This window comes from Polyodon spathula, chromosome 2, assembly GCF_017654505.1.
Source record: "Polyodon spathula isolate WHYD16114869_AA chromosome 2, ASM1765450v1, whole genome shotgun sequence".
NCBI lineage: Eukaryota > Metazoa > Chordata > Actinopteri > Acipenseriformes > Polyodontidae > Polyodon > Polyodon spathula.
In genome coordinates, this window is record NC_054535.1 from 79,217,662 (window position 1) to 79,236,508 (window position 18,847).

Below are 18,847 nucleotides of genomic sequence, written 5' to 3' on the forward strand. Positions count from 1 at the left end.
GATATGCCTTTTTATGTCATTGACCTGCAATTTATAATAGCTGCTCTATGGATATATAATTCTTCTTAAGAGTTTAGTCTAGGCAACATTAATAGGAAGCACTGGTGGCTGGGAGGAAAGAACCAGCAATGTAAAAATAGGCAAACATGCTTCACACCTGGGCAGACCAAACTCTAGGTCAGAAGTATGTCCAAATGATCTCACTTTCTGAGGCTGTGACTGATCAGAGCCAATTATTATGAATCATGTGGTTGTTTTGTCACCTGGACAATTACGGTTGAGATCATCAAACTTATTTCATATGTGAGCCAAGCTGGATTTACTGAGACGAGAAAAAAGGCTGCGGCATAACCTTCAGTGGCATCATGTCACCCCTTGATTAATTAATTATTTAATTATGACGAGCTATCATCAAACAAAGAGTCATCCTTGGTCATTGTTTCTACTTGCAATCAAACTGCTGTATGAAACTTAAAGTCTTACATGCAAACACTTTCCTTCCTTTTTCATTTAAAATAGTCCTTGACCTATAATAGTTCACAGCTGACAACAAAAAGGGAAGTAGCAAAGTGTGCTCTTCCGTGTTTACAGCCTATTTATGTTTACAAGACCACAAAGCTACATCTGGCAATAACACTAATAATAATGAAGCATGACCACAAGGATTCCAAAGCGGAAACCATACCTGCAGCACATAGAAGACAAACTAAAAGAGCGTTTATGACCGTAGCATGTGGGTGTACTTTAACTACAAGCACAAGTGTTGGACCTGGGCTGTTGTATTCTTTGACTCACCTTCACAACCTGTGATGCTAATTTCAGACTGGTAAAGTGTCCTAGTCTGCATATAAGTATGTATTTTTCATTCACTAAAGACAGGGAGAGGACAATTTAACAAAGCTCATTCATTTCATATCAAGGAACAGAGTAAAGAGATCTTAATAGAGATTTGGTACTGCTAGAGGAGATCTTCAGATTGCCTCCTCATTGAGAGAGAGAGCTAGCTGAATGGTAAACGGTACTGTAAGCAGCCAAGGGGTAAAAGACATGTTTTATTTATGTTGTCTTTTTTATTAACAACTGTAAACTGTAAAGTTCAGACAGGACTGCACCTATCACACTTATTAACATTTATTATTCAGCCAGGATGGTGGCTAAGTCATATATAAGCCCTTTCAACGTTACCATTACTGCATTCTAACTATGCCTGCATGAGAAATTAAACTTGCTGTCATGTTATCAGTGCTGTGCGTTTCTTGTCCTTTATCACTCTGGCAGGGGTTTGACTTGCCCCATTCACCATTTGTCAGCAGGATAAACTGGCTGAACTATGAGAGAGCTTTAGCAGGTACTGTGTTTGTGTGTGAACTCACAGTTCCTAATCTTTGGCTGCTCCCAGTGGATGTTATTATTAGCTACTGCAGATAGAGACGTTATATGAATCGTGAGTGGATTAAATATTGCCACAAATTCTACATTACAAATAGTATATAATAGTATAACTAATTGCAAATAGTATATTGAAATATACCATATACAATTGACAACTTGAACAGTTGAGAGGCAGAGGAAAAAATAAAACACAATACATAATTCACAGCAAAAAAAAAAAAAAAAAAGCTGTAAGATGTTAAGAATATAGACGGTTGTTTATATGTACTAATTGGTACCCAATACATTGCTTACAAATATTGTATATTTTGTATCAGTCTTTTAATGAGATACATCAAAGGGAGTTTTTGTTTGGAGGGTGTGTTGAGGAGTGCATGAAACCTCAAGATTTCCCCTTTGTCAGATTCAAAGTGGAGACTATACAGTAGTGCATAGCGGTGATTTTTATTGAGGGTATTTTCTTACCCTTGTTAATGAGATATTTCCTGCCAGTGGGATTTCTCCTGGTTTCAACCTAATGAATTGTTTAAGCTGTCAAATCTTTACCATCAGTATATTAACCTTTACCATCAGTATAGTTTTTAGTATTCCTTTAAAAAACAACCAACAGTAAATCAAAAGGTCTAACAGGCTTGCTGCTTGAAAGTTGCAATTACAGTATGCAATATGCCATCCCTGCTGGACAACTCACAGTGCTAACTAAAGCCAGCTGCTTGCTTGCTTGCTTCCCTGCCTGTCTACCATGTTGGAAATCTGAATGGAAAATTTTAGTTATCTGTTGCGATAAATGTGACTAATTAGTACCAGTACAGCTTCATATAATGCACAGTGCATGAATTTCAATCTGCCTGTATATCCCCTAAAGCAGGAATTGATTAATTGATTTTGTGGTAACTGTGACATGATGGCGTGTGTGTTGACGTCAGGCCAGAAGCAGGACGAGACAGACACTGCAGGTACGGTGCAAAAAGGCGCTTGTGCTGTGTTTATTTCAAGATAACAAAATAAATATTTAAACAAGGCAAACGCTTGCTCAACGAGCGAAATAAAAAGATAAACAAAATCACTCACGAACACTAAACACTTACTTTTTCTTTATCTTTATTTTTAATTTTAATTGTCCCTCCTCCCCATTCTCGTTCCTCCTCCTGTACACCCCCCCCGCCCCGCACAGCACTGTTGTTCCCTGTGGGGGGTGCACCTTCCTGGCAGTAGGGATACACTGGAGGCATAAGTACGTCACACTAAGGGCCTGTCTTTAGCTTTTATAATAGTGACCGAGGGATTAACTAACTATCAATTATTCAATAATCCCTCAGTCACATTCTGCATGGGGTTTCTAAATTATACTGGCAGAAGACAAGCTGCCAAAACACACAGTGGCGGCGGCAGGATTTAATTCCTGGCTGGGCCCCAAATTTTCATGGATGGGCCATTTATGACTTAATGATGTAAATGTAATGACGTAATTACCAATATGCGTACTGAGGACATTCTATACTGTCAGAAATAGCACCGTATTCTCGGACTGTCAACATTTTGACAGTCAGATATCCAATTTACCACCAGCAGGCATAGCAGCACAAATTCTATAGCGTTAGCGAGCTGTAAGTCACTACCACACATAAAGAAAATGATTTCTGACAAAAACTCTCAAACGTGTATTCGACTTCCCAAAGTGAGCTTAAATTTAAAAAGCTGTCATACAGTGACTAAAAGATAATATCAATACATCCCTTTGAGCTTTAGAAAAGTGTCAGTTATATGTGAACAAAAACAAAACAGGAATAGAGGCACGAGTTGAACATAACATACATCTCAGCTGCATCAGTCAACTGAATTCAAATTGATAAAATTAAATGTAAGTATTTACAATACTGGCGCATTTGTTGATCATAGGTTCATTTTCTTTTTACAAAATGTGTCGTGACATAGCTAATGCGTAAGACACAAATATACTTCTGGTTTACTGCAAAGTTGGCTAAACGTTCTGTATTATTATATTTCTTAGCAGACACCCTTATCCAGGGAGACTTAAGATTGTTACAAAATATCACATTATTTTTTGTCTGTTGCTGCACACCGTCTGGGGTTGCCTGCTGCTCTTCATCGCCTGGGGTTGCCTACTGCTCTTCATCGCCTGGGGTTGTCTGCTGCTCTTCATCGCCTGGGGTTGTCTGCTGCTCTTCATCGCCTGGGACTGCCTGTGGCTCTGCATCGCTTAGGGATGCAGTTTCTTTTATGTCTTCCAGTGTTGCTGAGGTCTGGCGGTGGCTGAGGCAGAGGCAGAGGCAGCTCTTACTGCTCTGCTCCTGCCAGTGGAGGTGAAGGAGGCAGAAGCAGCTCCTGCTGCTTTTCTCCTAGTGTTGGAAGCAGGGGAGGTGGGAGCAGCATGTAGTCAACCTGGCGACGAAGGTGGGAGCAGCGTGTAGTCTCCTAGTGACGAAGGTGGGAGCAGTGTGTAGTCTCCTAGTGACGAAGGTGGGAGCAGTGTGTAGTCTTCTGCTGTTGCAGGGGACTGGTGCAGCTCTCCCTCACTTGCAGGGAACAGGTGCAGCTCTCCCACATTTGCAGGGGACTGGTGAGCTTCTCCCTCTTACTCTGGAGACAGTGGTGGGACCACTCCCTCTGGTGCTGGAGAAGGCAGCGATGGCTCCTCTCCCTCAGACACTGGAGACGGCTCCTCTTCCTCTGGCTCTGGAGGCGAAACCAGCAGGCATTCTTCTTCTGCTGGTGGAGGTAGAGGCAGCAGGCATTCTTTCTCTGCTGATGGACATGGGGACAGCAGGCATTCTTCCTCTGCTAGTGGAGGTGGAAACAGCAGGCATTCTTCCTCTGCTGATGGAGGTGGAAACAGCAGGCATTCTTCCTCTGCTGGTGGAGGTGGAGGCAGCAGGTATTCTTCCTCTGCTGGTGGTGATGGGGACAGAAGGCATTGTTTCTCTGCTGGTGGAGACGCTCACGGTTCCCCCAGCCTGGGCGCTGGATGAATGGGCTCCTCCCACTCAGGTGCTTGTTTCGGGGCCTTCAGGTAAAGCCACTCCTCTGCATCCTCCACCCCTCCCTGTTCAAAGGCCTTCAAAAAGAGAGGGTCATCATATGGGCTGACATCCTAGAGGTGCCCATACTCCATGTAGGAGACACACCATGGAGCCCCTCCTTCCTTCAGCTCCTCCTGGTGATTATGCTATGGCTGGCTTTCTTCCTCCCATCTCATTTCCACAAACAAACAACAAAAAAAAAATTCTTCTTCTTCTTCAAAAAATCACTTGCAGTATTTCTTTCTTGGCTCCGACTGGAGGCATGGGTTCAAATCCCACTCTAACACCACGTGTGACAGGATGACATGTGTGGTGACGTCAGGCCAGAAGCAGGACGAGACAGACACTGCAGGTACAGTGCAAAAAGGCTCTTGTGCTGTGTTTCTTTCAAGATAATAAAATGTAAGCAGATACCCAAAAGGGCTCACAAGCAGACGTGTCAGTCCTATTTAAGTAAAAGCTCACATTTACAAGATGTCAATCACCCACCAAACATAGCAAAAAACATTATAGAGTATCCTTACCATGTGGCAAATCAGTTGGTAATTCTCACAATGTCCAGGTTTCAGTGGCTTCATTCATACTGAGCCCATCAAAACAAAGACCTTCTAACTTCTAACAAAGCTTCATACCTTCTAACAAAGACCTTCTTAACCTTCTAACTTTAAGGCCTTCTAACTTCAGCTGCTGCAGAAGCAGATATTTGAAACACAAGGGAATTGCTAGGGTCTGTGAAGGGGCAGGAGAAACCCATACATTTAGACTCACTTCATGCAGATCTTTACCCAAGTATGTAAAGTAGGCCACAAGTAACTTCTTTCACATCTCTCCCCCTCTGTCTCTCTCTTTTTCTCTCACTGCCTTTCTCTTTATTGTTTTAAGAAATGTGAAAGCTTTTGCTAGAGTGTTTTTGTGGTTTCTATGGAGATGAAAAGAATGTTTTCCATTGGGGCTATCCAGGCGTGAAAAGTGTGCCAGATGTGACCCAGTGATATCGAACAGTGGAGAGCTCAGTGACATCCTTGCTGCCCTCTATGTCTGATCAGAAATTATTTCTTCACACTGCCTCTCACAGCAAGGCAACCTGAGAAAAAAAAACTCCCCCACCCTCTTTATGTCAGGCAAAGGCATAGCCACTAAATTATACTGCAATAGTCTCTGTGTATAGGAAAACCTCTTAAGAGAACACCCTTGTGGTGAAACAGATTTTTCCCCATTGTAAATGCTCTGCCTAAAGGAACAGGAACTTTGCTTAAAAGAACACCTTTTTGGCACCGCTAGTGATTCGTTCACAAAGAATACAGTACAGTTTTGTAACCTGATAACACATCATCAAACTTAAATTCAAATGGTTTATTCAATCTTTTCAAATGTGACTTGTCATTGCGAGAGTGTCTTGAGGCACACCGATTGCTTTATTCAATCTTTCCAGAACCACCGTCATATCATTGCCTCGTTTTGTATTCTGATTTCCACGAGTGGACCTCATCACTACAAAATGGCATGTAAACAAACGACAAAAAATGACGCTGTGTCTCCTGCTACAAAAGGTTGGAAATTGTTCGATCTCCTGAAAAAACCCTGAATCATCAAAATTTGTTGTTTTACGTTCTGGTGAGTTGCTTTACCATTTTGTTAAATAATGTTGTGCATGTCTTGAATATTGTTCCTGTACAGTACAGTTATTCAGAATATTCTAGAGTTTTTAACGTGAGTAGAGGTGTTGTGTTAATTTAGTTTCACAGTTTGTTTAGTAACATTAGTTTGTTACTTTATTATTATAGTTTTTTTAAATACACTTGCCTATTGCTTTTCTATTGCTTATTGTGTTCATTTTATGTGATGATGCATGTACTTCATGACAAGTAAAACGTTTATTTATTTATTTGTTGACTCATATTATGTCTGGTGGTCAACTCTGTCTTACAGAACATTTCGGCTCAGAGAACACTTCGCTTGCTTCCCTAGGGGTGTTCTCTTAGCCAGAGACTACTGTAAAACACCTTGTGGCCTATTTACTTTATAAAAATGTAGCAAAGCTTAATACCAGTGGCAAAATACATCTGTAGATATAGATAAGCCCTAGTATTGCTTGATAGGTCTTGTGCCCTTGGGCTTATTGCAGGTGTTCAGTATGTGACTCAAAGAGAAGTATAAGAATATTCAGTAACACTTTATTAAGGCGACGCTTATTAACGTTTTATAAATATATAACTAATGCTTAATAACTATGTTATATAGTGGTAATAAAGCATTATAGATAATTTATAATACTCAATAGCCATAGACGTAATTATGTTTAAACATCCCAAAGTACAGTAGATGGCAAAAAACTGCAATTCCTTCTATGGCTATTGCATGGTTATAAACCATTTATAATGCTTTATTAACACTCAACTGCATAGTTATTAAGCATGTATTGTATATTTATAAACCATTTATAGAAAATTAATAAGCAGCACCTTAATATAAAGTGTTACCAAATATTCTGTAGCTTTTTAAAATCACAGCAATATTGTTTAAGGCTACCACAGACACATACAGTACATATTGAACAGGGATTTATTTACTACTGTAAGATCTCATTGAGTTGAATCTAACAGGTAGAGAATTTGTTTCTCCAAGTTTGTGTAACACAATAAATGCTCTGATTACCGTTAGTGTATATAAACTGTATTTTATGATAAAAGTTAAGCACTGAGTATGAATGGGCAATGAGAAAATAGGCATTTAACAGTAACAGACAACTGAGAAAGTGTTCAATATCGTAATTATTTCTATTTGGTGATTCATTTAAAATACCACTCAGGAAGTCAACAATTCAAAAGTGGGCTTGTTAAAGCACTGAGTTAACTAGCCTCTCTCAGTCCTTCACCCCTGGAGGACTGCTTTCACTGGCTCAAGTTTGTGATTTAAAAACAATAATGTGTGATACTGTATTATTATTATTATTATTGTTATTATTATTATTATTATTATTATTATTATTATTATTATTATTAATATTGCTTGTGTTCATTCTTTCCTAATCCTTAAGCATTATGTTGCTGCATCTCATATTCGAGCACATTGACCTCTGCAATATGCCATTACAGCATTGAATAATAAAATACATTAAAAGTTGTCAATTGGTGTTCCAGATGAAAATCCCGGTGTAAATCAAATAGCATTTTTATACTCATATCCAAGGCGCCTGTGTTCCTGTAACTACTTCAAATAAAATATACTTTTTTGCTGAAACTTCCTCCTCTGGATTTCACACTGTCTGACCTTGGCATCTCTGCTGTATGCCACTGATCATCTCTTTCACATCATACATGCTTCTCTGCAGAATACGCTGTTTGCATATTTATTACTACCAACCACTGACAGACCCAATGCGTCAAATTTTTCTCAGAAAAAAAGGAACATCTAGACTACTGCATACTGTAAACTCTTAAGTGAACCTATGGATTATTCATTATATGTAGCACAACAAATCAAATGTCAAAACTTTCTATCTGAAATGTTCTTGATTTTGAGGTAACCATTTATATTTCCCATTGCATGTACATTCTCTCTTGTAAAACACAAACTGTGAGAATGTATTGTACCCTTGGTTTTATATGAGGAATCTGTAATAAATCAATTTGAGAGTAACTAGAAAGATGGTGTATTCAGATCCATGCAATTCTATTGGAATTAATTTGTGGCCATTATTTTAAAGTGTTGTCACCGAATACATTTCACTTGCTTATGGGAAATACAGAACTCTTGATGGGAACCTGCAAACATGGAGATAGCAGGTTTTGGCATTGTAAATACAGGTGCATTAATGGACCAAATGGAGCTTCAAAATCCCACTTAGAAACATTAAAGGCCCATCTGTACAAACTATAGTAGCTATTATTTAGTATTTCTTGAGTTTTATTACTAAAGGAAAATAAGAATAATTTAGAACAATACATGCAGTAATTTGGTGAACATAATATTTATAGAACTGTGCCTGTACAATACTAAAATATTAGTATTTTGAAAAGAATTGACTTTTCTGTGTTTATCTGACTTGGAACAGTTAATTCAATAGCAATATTCCAAAATGTTTTCAGAAAACTACATTACGTGACTCATGAATTCTGAATTACTTTTCAGAAAACTGAATTTACCAACCAGAGTTCTTGTGTGCATGTAACAGAAAAGAAACAATGTGGTTTTGAACATGATTTTTGTAGACTGGTGTGGTTACCTCTGCAGCGTGCTCTTGTTTAAGCACATTTTGTTCATTATACCAAGTAACAAAAACAAAAAAATCCAACTAAATTAGAGCACTGTTTATCTCCACAAGTTTTTGCAATAGCTAAAAGATTCGTAGATCTCAGTTTAAGAAAATGTTGGGCTGTGAATTGTTAAAATGTTTTGGATTTTGTACTGAACTTACTACAATCAGGAAAAGAAAACACTTGATTTGATTTGTGTAGCATTTGTGAATATCACAGAATGTGACAATATTATTTTTGGTAGTAGTTAGTTCACTGTATAATAATTAATGAACTGTAAATAAATATGCTTTTAGCTACGGATGGCTGAAACCATGACATTAATTAGGAGGTTGTGACGCTGTGTTCACTAACTCCCGTTCCTTACCAAGATGACGGGACCTTAAGTCTTGCCATATTGGTAAAGGAAAACCGCACATGTGCTACAGCCACCATTTCCTTGAGTCATTGTTGGATCAGCTGCACCTGTTCCTTAGGTGTAGGTGCAAGACTGATTCAAGGTTTGGAGTCTGGAGTATATATGGGAGGTGTGTGTGTTAGGGAGTGAGTTGTGCTGGGGGATGCCAAGAGAGAGGAGTGGAAACATACTACACAGCAAGACAGAAAAAATTGTTTGAGGACATAGATCCCTCTTCAGACTTGTTACAGGGAACTACCCGACTCGTGGTCGATTACTTTGGCTGATGACTCCGGCTTTTCCTTGGATCCCTTGCAAGCGCCATTGACTCATTTACAGGTTTATAAAACCAGTACCTCCTGTTACCGGCATGTTTTGTTTGCCTTGTTTATTTTGCCCCACCCCTGCAAATATCCCCGTTACGAGAACTGTGCAGTCTAAATAAACGCTTGGTTTTGAACTGCAGCTTTGACTGTCTAGTTTGTGTACATTGCCTGACACTCACTTTAGTGCAATCTTCCACACAACACATATTTCAAGACATTGGAGTCATGGCTGCAGTGTAAACAAATGGAAAAAGCCAAGATAGATTAGTTTAGTTAGTTCTTAGGTTCTGCAGAACCTCTTTTGTAGTGTTTTGGAGGACATTCTTTAGAGGCACGAGATACATTATTTCAGCTGCTTTGATGTGAAATAGCATTTTGATGTGGCTTCTTGCTTTATTCACAATGGAGATTTTGAAAAATGTTTCATTAGGTTTAAAGCTTTAAATTTAATTTGTAACATGAATTATCCTATCTATCCAGCACAGCATCTATGGCAAATATCACTTTTGACTTTTTCAGTCCATGACCTTCTTCCAGCCATGTCAGAGCCGTTCCAACCAGGCCCTACTTGATTAACTGAACCTCCTGTAGGACCAGCACCTTGGAGCGAAGTGCTGGTCTGGAACTGACTGAACCAGCATGGCCAGCATAGCGTGGCCTGCTCAACAACTGAGAAACAAAACCACAAAATAACTTGTTCTCTGTAACCTGTTCATTCAAGAAACTAAATCGGAGATTAAAAATCTTCTTTTTGAGCATGAAGTAAAAACATTTCATTGCAGAGGAGACATTAGTTACACAATATTAAGAAACTCTGGCTCTTTCAGTCGATTCCATTCCAAGACTTTGTTCCAACCAGCTTCTTATTTACCTACTTGAATTAATCTTCAACAGGGTAATTTAAATATTATAAAGTCCTGCAATGGAATGGACTGAAGAAGCCAAGGTTGCCTTCTACCTCTGTGTTGATCCACGCTGTCTTGCTACCAGTTATTCAAATCCTTAGATACCAATAACATTTAAACCTACTGTAACAAGACAAGACATGTAACTAGTGTATCTCTAATGTAACAGAGATTTTGTTTATGTTTGTGTCATGCTTTTTATCCTAATGGAAACAGTGGAATAGTAACTACGGAAGCACAAGTAAACATATGATTATGGATTGTAACAATTCCCTTTTGTAGCAGTATCAATTTCTACTATTGTATGAACCTAATTTGTCACACCTGGGCTTAATTTGACATGCACTTAGACACAAGCTCAGTTGTAATAAATTAAGCTCACAGACAAGCCTGAAATTGCTTATACTGCTTTTCGACTGTAGTCTTGTTATTAGGGCTGCATCAAAGGGTATATTTTGACCTTCGAAGGTTCGGAACACATTATTGAAGGAAGGTTAGACCTTCGATGGTACTAATTTGCATATTTTACTGGTAATGTCACCATAGCAACTCATTTATAATCCATATAAATGGAATACAACGTTCATATGTAGTTTAAAAATACGTTATATAGAAGAGCAATTATGTTTTGATCATTTAAATTAATTTAAAAAATACATTTTATGTTTATTTACATGTAATTGATGCTGCTTGTGATATATACAGTAAGCTTATATATACAAATATAATTGGTTCCAACTGCAGCAGGCTTAGGCAAAAAAGAAGCTTTAGTTAAGTCATCGTTCCGAGCATGTCTATCAGTCACAGTCACATTTTACTATGACTACAACTACTACTACTACTACTAATAATAATAATAATAATAATAATAATAATAATAATAATAATATGAACTTATGCTTGTCAAGTGACCCCGGAGATTGGTTGTGCATCTGATACATCAACAGTCGCTTGCAGTTTGCATTCAACTTTCTTTTTGCATGTCTGGGTATTTAACAAAAAAATCCCAAACAGGAGGGGTTGTGAGACATTTCTTTCAATACAACTTACGCTATACAACGCTTTGCTGTTGAGCTGGCGAATGAAGAAATTGAAGGTTTTTCTCTGGATAACACGAGCTGGAGTAATATCAGTGGCAGGGGCGGCCTGGATTACAGAGCCTCCCATATTGATCACCAAGTAGTCAGATATTAATCTTACTGGTTTGTTATAAATAAAAATTTTAAAAAAACTCACAGCACAGACCTTCAAAAACATGCAATTAACTCCAAAAATCCTAAAAGAAAACTTGACTTCCTGCAATAGCAAAAACAGATTCCCATGACACTACATTTGTATCATAGCCATGGAGGGGTGTTCAAAGTTTGCTTACTATTTCACTATGCTGCTCCCTTGAATAAAATGTTGAAATAATAAAATACAAGGTTTAGGTTGATGAACACAATTTAGACAAGTGAGAACAATTTTAACATGATTCTTTTCATGTCTTAAACTATTGCTTTTTAATTATCTGTACTAATCTCCAGTAAACTCAGATAGATCAACATTTTATGCAGAAGGCTGTCTATTTTATCACCACAAGTTATTATGCTGGTAGGGGCCTGTTGTAAATGTAAAGAATGTGTTTAATTTAGAGGAAGTTAGAGCTCATAAAGATAAGAGTAATAAAAGCAATGCAGACAGTTGAAATAATTCAGCCAGGTACAGACTGCAACCATATGTTTGTAGGCAAGAAAATTCCATTGCATATTTTTTATTTTACCATGGAATTCCAAAGCAACATTTTAAAATGGTTACCCATGCATATGCCAGATCTGATCCAGTTTATATGGCATGAGCAGATTCCATAAAAGGACAGTTGTTCCTATAATTTGTCCCTTTGTCTTTACTTTCATTTAAATTTATTGAATGTAGTTTTAACAGAAATGTGTAGTTGATCCTTTTATAATACATACTTTCCTAGAGAAAAAAACAAACAAACAAAAACATGTTTATTGTACAGACCTGTAATCCTATAATCATTTGGAAATGTCAAAATAACATAAAGAGCTACATAGACTCCTGTATTTCACCATGTGCTTAACATACCCCATGAAGAGGCCATAAATATACTAGTGGCGAATCTGTTAGAAATGTAACACATCCTTAGTCTACAATTCTTCAAAAACATCTGGGCTAAGCCTTAAAGTAATTTAGTGCACAAAATTATGTAAAATGTGTCTTAATGAAACTGAAATTGTAAATTCAGTATATATAGAAGGTGTTCAAAAAAACAAATTGCAATCTAATAAACAAATTAATTAACCACGTGGGAAGCATTAATAACTGAACCCGTGCCCATTCGGAAAATGAAGAGAATCAAACAACAGGACTCCATGCCCTTATAGAGAGGAGCAAATGTTGGGCTGTAAATAGAACAGGTATATTTAAAGAAAATAAAAAAAAAAACAAGGAAAAAAGGCAATAAAATACTGCTTAGAAATCCACATAGCCTCAGATACAACTGCCTCCCTGGCTTGTATAAATGTCTAATCTCATACTGCTTGTATAAAGGTCTCATCTCATGCAGCTGTATAAAGGTCTCATCTCATGCAGCTGTATAAATGTCTCATCTCATCCACTTGAGAATACAGTTACTGCATCTGCTCATACTCCATGTACCTCTACTAATTAAGTACAGTATAAGGGAAAGCTGCAAAAACAAAGCTATGCAAATTTCCTATACCAAGCTTTCATCAGGGATATTTCTTATAGAAGTGGTTTTCAACCTTTTGTTTTTAAAACTCTACCCCTTCTGTTCAGCTCAAGTACTTGTTTACAATTTTCTCTATACTGAATGATACAACAGTTGCAATAAAACTAAAGACAGAATAATCAGATTAACACACACCCCCCATAAACCCCCCCCCCCCCCCCCCAGAACGCCAACCAATAATTCTTAAAACTCTTGGATGAACAGAATCAAAAGACATTATTTAGGAATCTCGTTGTAAACACACATATTCACTTTCTATTCAGCAAAGTTATTATAAATAATCCAAAATGGTCTGCACTGTAAATGTTTATCATGTTACCATTTAGTTCCCATCCCAGCATAATTATGTGTGCCATTTAAAGACACATTAACCTTAAGATAATAACTGTAATAACTAACAATAATAAGTTTTTTATTAAAGACAACATAAAATGGTCCAAAGGGACTTTCTGTCCCTTTGCACTTTCTGTAGACTGTTTTGGGCAGGATTTGCAAAAGTTTGTAAATGATAACTCTACTGTTAATCAACAAATTGTTATGTAACATTGATTTTGGCATTTTCAAGAGGTCATTATGAATATCTCGTTAGTAAATAATGTTATTATCTTAACAAGCAGTGCTTCATACGACTATTTCTTTTGTTTACATAGGAATTTAAACGCAAATATGGGTTCATTGTCATCATTTATTAGTTAATTTGCACTTGGAAAAGAAGGGTTTTAATTAACAAAAGACTATGACTCACCTTGAAAGAGAAATTTAACAGAGACCGGCTGTGATGCCAATGATACAGAGACTGCCTAGATAACTCAATATTTGTAGTTATGGAAATAGTTTAGATTTTTATATACTTGTGGTTATGAATGAGAATTCTTCAATTGTTTAGAAAATCTGTAATCTTAAGCCCGGAACACACTACCCGATGACATCCAGGAAGGGGAGCATGGATGCATAAAGTACAGCGGCAATGGGGTGAATAAAAAAAAAAGATAAGCCTATGGCAGTAATAAATAGCTACAATTTTGGCTAGAACTTAAGGCGACGTGATCTCATTCTCACAAACACTCACCAACTAACACTCCCAACCACACCCTTTTATAGAGGTGCTGCAGCTAATTGGACAATTCGCACCCCATCAGCTGCAGCACCTTTCATACATTCCTCACACAAAAACTCATTCACTCAGATCCACACAGCAGACTCACATCCACTCTAAACACTATAAAAACACAAAGACAGGCTGCACCCTGTCACACTACTTTTTAACTATTAGATTAAATATTTACAGAATAATTACAAATTGCTGTTATAATCATGTTTCATTTATTATTTCATGTATGATTCATCCCACTGCTGACACCAATATAGCGATCTGAGTTAACGCAGGCAAACTCATCACAGAGGGTGAGGCAATCCACACATAGGCTGAGGGCGGGCACGAACCCGGGACCTCTCGCACGAAAGCATAGTGCCAATACCGCTGTACAAAAGAGCTGGCTCTTTTGCAAGGAGCGTATATCGGGCTTATATCTTCGTGTGTGATAACGTCACCTACCAGCCCTGCTGCTGCCTTTTCCTGTGCATCCTACAATATAATTCTGTTAAAAATGTATTCCAGAACATTATTATCATTTACTTTCACATCATGCGCACCCCTTATGACCCTTAGAAGTACACCCAGGATTATGCGTCCCCCCGGTTAAAAAAAAACTCTGCCTTATACAGTAACATGTAAGCTGGCACTTTCACAATGAAAAGCATTAGTTGCTTAAACAATTAGCAGTGTATCAAGGGAATGGTTGCAAAACGTCACTTCTCAAAGACTATGTGCGATGCTTGCTTTGTTGAAGATCAGTTTCCTCTAGTAAACTATTTTACTTAAGCTCAAACATTACTGACACACTTAAAAATACACAAATGACACCTGAGTCTCTATAAACGAGGTAATTAAAATAACAGGGTTCTAAATAAAGCAAAGACAGGCATGACTTCACAGTTTAATATTAATCGAAAGCACTAGGTCTTATCCCCATATGCCATAGGGTTGCCACCTGTTCAAGTTTGACCGGAGAGTCCGGAAATTGGCATCTGTGTCCGGGTGGCAGGAATCAACAAACCCGGACACCGGTTTTAAGTGAATCTCAAAACAAACACCAACCTTCTTTTAATATTTTCTTTGACATACCATATACTGGGACATTTTGGAGTTGAATTTATTTAGGCTTTATTGGTGATTGATAATACTTCCACCAATCAGAGTGTGGCATACAATGCGCGATCCCACCCTCTGACAGACTGGTGGAATGCAGCACAGGTTAAAGAAGCGTGCACCGGACAAGGGAAAGAATGGGTCAGATGTCAAAGTGAATATGAGAATGGCAGCGAGTGATGAAGTCAATAGTTTGAAAAACTAAAAGCAGACCGGACAGTTCCATCAATGGATTTAGGAAATCTGGAATTGATGATGCAATCAGAAACTCTGAGGCTCTGTAAACTGCACCTACTGCTGTGTTACCTGTAGGACTGTTCCTTTTTATGTTAAGCAGTTTTGCGTTATTGTTTTTTTTTTTTTTTACAAGAGGTTAATTAAGTAGCAGCCAAAAGTTTATGCCAGACCTGTTAGAAAGTCTGTAACAAAATGATGCAAATTTGCTTGGATTGTTACTGTCGATATGAGATGCTAATATTAAGACACCCACCGTGCAGGTATCACAAAGTCCCTCAACAATATGATCAAATAAATTAGTTCTGCACCGCGTAAAAAAAGTTGATTTTGCCAGTGCTTGCTAGTCTATTAACCAGTTTAAAATTTAAAGTGTTTTAGTTTCTGCTGCATTGTTAAAGTTTTCACACGTGTTGCAATACTGTCCAACAATTTCTACATGATACTGTGATCATTCCACTGTGTTATGTCAGTGAAGCATAGCTAAGTTTTAAAAATATGAATTTCTCCGAAATTAAAAGTAGAAATACAAAACTGTGTGGCATTCTTGTTTGTAAACATGCTAAGTGATAAATATCAATTCAAAGACTGTCAAAATCTACCAAGATAGCAAATCCGTGAATTTAATACCAACAAAAATTTTCCGTTCTACAGTTCATTAGCTCCTTGAAGGATTTCCACTGTCTTATTAGAAATGTACTGTTTAGTATTGATCTGTACATTATACTGTGCCCCCAGCATTTTAACAATGGTCTGCATGTGATTAAAATATGGCCTACTTATGATATATAATTGTAATTATACCTTATGCTTGTGTCTATGTATAATATGCATTGCCATTAGTAACATTGAAAAACTGAACCAAATTTGAGTACATTTTGACTCATTTAGTCTCTTTTTACAGACACACACCCGATAGTGATGTAGTTTTTAACGTCTATTAATAATGGGTTAAATTTGCCATGACACAGTGGCTGTAAAATAACTCTGACTGTCAGAAACAATCTTTTTAGGCTTAGAAATCCAGTGACTGACTGGAAAAAATGATTTGTTTAACAAAAAAAACCCAAACAATAACCAGGTAGACATTGATTTGCCAAGACATTACTCATCACCACAGCTATTTGTTTCAGGTAAGATTAGCCTCCAATGTACCATGATATAGCTGCTATTTTTCTGGCTTGCAAGTTCAATTGCTAGAAATACTAGAAATATCAACAGCACACTACTGTGTATGTTGCATGATTATTGATTGATCTGGTGGGTATTGTGCTACACTGTATTACAAAATACTGCTGTTTTGATAGACCTAGACTGAGAAATATGTCCGGCTGTGGAAAATTTGACAACCTTAATATGCAAGCACAAAAAAAAAACAAGTTTCAAATCAAATTTTGTTTTCAGAGGTAAAACAAAATACAACCTCTACAACATATTTATAAAAAAAAAAATGGAAAAGATGTACCGTAACTAATTAAATTATACAGCATCATTCACTAGTGCAGACAGGGATTACAATTAAATACTTTGGAAATGCCAAATTGTACAGTACTGTACCAATGGGCTCTATTCACAAGTTACAGGTTTTAAGACAAATACCTATTTACAACCATAGTAGAAAGGTTACATTGCTTTTAGATGCTATACTTGCACAGTACTTCCTACTGTTGGTTATTTCACCTAAGCTACGTGATGTTTTCTCCACCTTTCACCAAAGGATGGGACTATGTTAAACTGAAAACCAATTACTGTGCATGTTCTGAATTACAGTCGGGTGTGACTACAATACAGGTCTCCCTAAAGTCAATCAACTGCACACAACACTATACCATCACGATTTACTTTACTGTTATTTTTAGTTTTTTTGTAATCTGTCATTTTCCTCGATGAATATTTTAACTAGTGTTAAAACGGAAAATAACTCATGGCTGCTTCAACTAACACTAGTAAACATCGGGACAAAAGTATCAGGACTGACACCTTGTATGCTAGTGAAACTCTCACAGAATAAAGAGTCTTAACATAATATGGAATTAATATCTTCCTGTGCGTTGAATGGATTTAATATGAGTTACAGAAATTGACACATGAATGTAGACCTAACCAAGTCTAAATGGAATAATATACTGTACTGTAGTCTTTACACAACAATCGCTAGGCAAATTATACTAGGCTGCCACCTGAGTAAATAGGATGCTTTGTTCACTTAAGGAGACAGATTAATTTAAAAAACACTGACGATGCAAATCCAATAATTGGTTTGAACTGTGCATTAAATTACATTTAGTAATTCTGTTTTTGGCAAACAACAGCTGCAGGAAGCAAATGTATCAGCATACAAAATTAAATCATTTAACTAAAGTGCTTGGGTTGGTCCTGTTTGAAAAATGTTGAAATGAAGGATTTGGCAGATGCCAGTAATAAAAAGAGTATTGTTGAGTACGCCATCTATATTAATCTGGAGAATTTGGTACAAAATCTTCAAACCTTCTGAGCTAGGAATGTGAGAACTAATTTTACAACAATTTCTTTGGATGAATTAAAATGCTAAACCCAATCTAATCAAAAAGCAAAATGACAGCGTATGAGGAAACCTAGTCTATATTACCCACTAAAATAAGAATATGAACGATGTGTTGCTTCAAGTTGAGCCCTGAGAGGCTTCATGCACTTGTTCTTAAGGATGTAATTACATTTCATAGGCAATCAATTTTAATTAAATTGAATGCAGTGGATGATTAGATTTTTTTTTCTCCTTTTTATTAAGACTTTATTTTTTTATGTGGATCCAAAAAAAAAAAAAGTATTCAAAGTCACTCTCCAGAAACAATTTATGTTTGAGAAATAATTACATTGATTCGAGTTTACTGGCAGCTAATGAACCTTAATGCATATAATAATGGTATCTTGTAGTACTCCTGCTGGAATTATTTTTGATATGGGTGTAAAATATTCAGCAGGACAATGTGATCCAGTTCATCCATTGGGTGCAAATGATCAGTTGTAACTGGGGTTAAATGTGAATCACAATGGATAAACACACGTCGAATAGTCGACTCATAAACCCCTAACTCGGAAAACTTGATAAAATAGAACACGTGAAATCCTAACACTTCCCATACCACAAAAGGGGGTAGTTGAATTAGCGGTCTGTCAGCAATAACTTATCATTCTACATCAGCACAATATGGACAATATGGACAATACTCTTCAACCAGACATCAAGCAACGGCAAACCTCAAGACAAAAAAGCCTTTTTCAATTAAGAATTCAAATGCATTGGTAATTATTAAATACGAATAGAGTAGGTACAAAGACTACAGCTTGTAGGT

General features: G+C 37.2%; 1 protein-coding gene across 3 annotated transcripts in view; it reads right to left on the bottom strand.

Moving 5' to 3' along the window:
• Positions 1-18,847, bottom strand: part of LOC121301606 (rho GTPase-activating protein 24-like) — a 137,943-nt gene that overhangs the window by 83,483 nt on the left and 35,613 nt on the right. The gene's annotated exons all lie outside the window — the stretch shown is intronic.